This window comes from Octopus sinensis, linkage group LG8 (assembly GCF_006345805.1).
Source record: "Octopus sinensis linkage group LG8, ASM634580v1, whole genome shotgun sequence".
Classification (NCBI taxonomy): domain Eukaryota; kingdom Metazoa; phylum Mollusca; class Cephalopoda; order Octopoda; family Octopodidae; genus Octopus; species Octopus sinensis.
Genome location: NC_043004.1, coordinates 28,933,985 through 28,936,484, shown reverse-complemented (window position 1 = coordinate 28,936,484; position 2,500 = coordinate 28,933,985).

The following is a 2,500-nucleotide window of genomic DNA, read 5'->3' as shown; positions in this document are numbered from 1 at the left end:
CATAAATATAAACTTGTTACCAGTTCAAATATGTTTGAGGTGCATTTGAACCTGTAAGAAAGCCAGTCTGTTTAATGGCTTTCTTTTGCTTTGTGTGCGAGTGAGTGAGTGTGTGTGTGTGGTGTGTGTGTGTGTGTGTGTGTGTGTGTGTGTGTGTGTGTGTGTGTGTGTGCTTGGTAAAGTTTGATCTTGAACTCTGCTCTGCCTGTGCACTAAGTTTTAACGTTCTAGCTGTTTACAGCAGTGCTTGGAAGGGAAGTGCGTATCATCGCATTGACCATCACAGAGAAATTTGTCATGGTGATACCTGCTCAGAAGCCTATACAAAGTTTCAGAGAGTGTATGGAGAGGAGCGAAAGAGCCGCACACAAGTGGTTCAAACGTTTCGAAGATGGCTGAAAAAATGCCGATATTGACGAACGTTCTAGGAGACCCGCAATCAGCCGAACAGAGGAAAACATCGCAGATTTGCGTGCAGCTATGAGGAGAACTCGTCGAATTGCCCTGAGTTATCAGAGGATGTGCAGATTAGTTACGGTTCAGTTCAGTCCATTATCACTGAAGATTTGGGTATGAGACGCATGTCTGCCAAGTTTGTACCAAAACTGCTTTCAGCTGGCCAAAAAGACACTCCGGTTTCAGTTGCACAAGATCTCCATGGTCGTGTCGTGAACGATGAAAACATTTCTAAAACTTTGCGTAGGCCTCTGAGCAGAATTTGGCAAAATTTTATGGAGATTCTCTACTCAGCTTTCTCTGTCATGGTCAACAATCACACGTTACACATCATCTTTCCAAGCACTCCTGCAAGCAGTAAAAGTAATCTAGAATGTTAAAACTTAGTGCGCATATACAGCAAAGTTCGAGGTCAATCTATCCCAAGCGGCTTCATTCTGTGTCCTTTAACTTCGTTACTGTGGCAAAAGTCCGGATACTTACTGATCAGACCACATACATCAAAATTACATATTCATATTACACACACACACACACACACACACACATATATATATATATATATATACATATATATATAATATCTGAGACTAAACAACTCTAAGATAAATTTCTGTATCTTTCGAAGAATAATCTCTAGAATTCTGCAAAATTGTTGAATCTTTTACTAGGAAAATCTTGACAAAAATTCTATGAAAGCATTAAATACGAGAACAAGTCAAATGCTTAATATATTTTCATCTCCGAACGAAGAAAGGACTAACCACGAGTAATAGTATGTAATGATAAAACAATCACTACTATTTATAGTTTTTCAATCTACAGCCATTACACCTCCACTCCATTAGAGAAAGAAAGAAGGATTGAATAGAGCAGACGACACTTAAGTAAAGCTCTTATTAGTTGATACTGTCATATGATTGACTTTTACAAAAAACAAAAAAAGTTGCGGACAACATGATCAGACTTGCTATTAGAAACATTCTTAAGGCGACAAACTGACAATCGTTAGCACGCCAGGCAAAATACTTGGCGATATTTCGTTCGTCTTTACTTTCTAAGTTCAAATTCCGCCGACGTCGACTTTACTTTGCATCCTTTCGGGGATCAATAAAATAATTGTCAGATGTAATCGACTTGCTCCCTTCTCCAGCAATTGCTAAGCAGCATTTCACCCAACTTTACATTCTGAGTTCAAATTCCGCCGAGGTTGATTTTTACCTTTCATCTTTTCGAGGTCGATAAGATAAGTACTAAGAACTGGATTCGATGTAATCAACTTTCCCCTCACTCAAAATTTCAGGCCTTGTGCCTACAGTAGAAATGATTATTAGAAACATTCTTTCTGTGACAACCACATCTCATTTTCACACAATAATGTCCGAAAGAGTCGTTCCATTCTCTTTTCAATCTGTTTTCTTTCTTTTTTCTTTTATCTTCACTGTTTTTCATCTTTTGACAGCAGGGTTTGATTTAATGGGTATTTAGTTGTTATTTCCAGTAGCTCAGAGATACAGCTGCGTTGGTTTGTCGATTGGGACATGATGTACAAACTATACGTGTGTAAATGGTAGTCGTTTGTCTATAAAATTCAGTATGCGTATATATATTAATATCCGTATGTATGTATGTATGTATGTATGTATGTATGTATGTATGTATGTATGTATGTATGTATGTATGCATGTATGTATGTATGAATGCATGTATCTATCTATCTATCTATCAATCTATGTATATATGTATGCATGTATATATATGTATATATATAATATATATATGTACAACCATTCTGTTGGCCTTCGTATCTCGACCAACATGTGTCCCCGCTACCGAAACGGTAATTATTTCTACGCCAGCTATGTTGTTGTTGTTGTTTTTGTCTCATTTGGTCTAAAGTCGTATGACAACCACCGTTATAATATATTGTGTTTATTCATTACTGTTTTCATTTTCGTTTTCGTCTCTTGTATTCACATCCGTCTTGTGCGTTCACATTCCTGTCTTCTACCAAGAAATCTAATGCTTACAGCTTAGTTTTTTT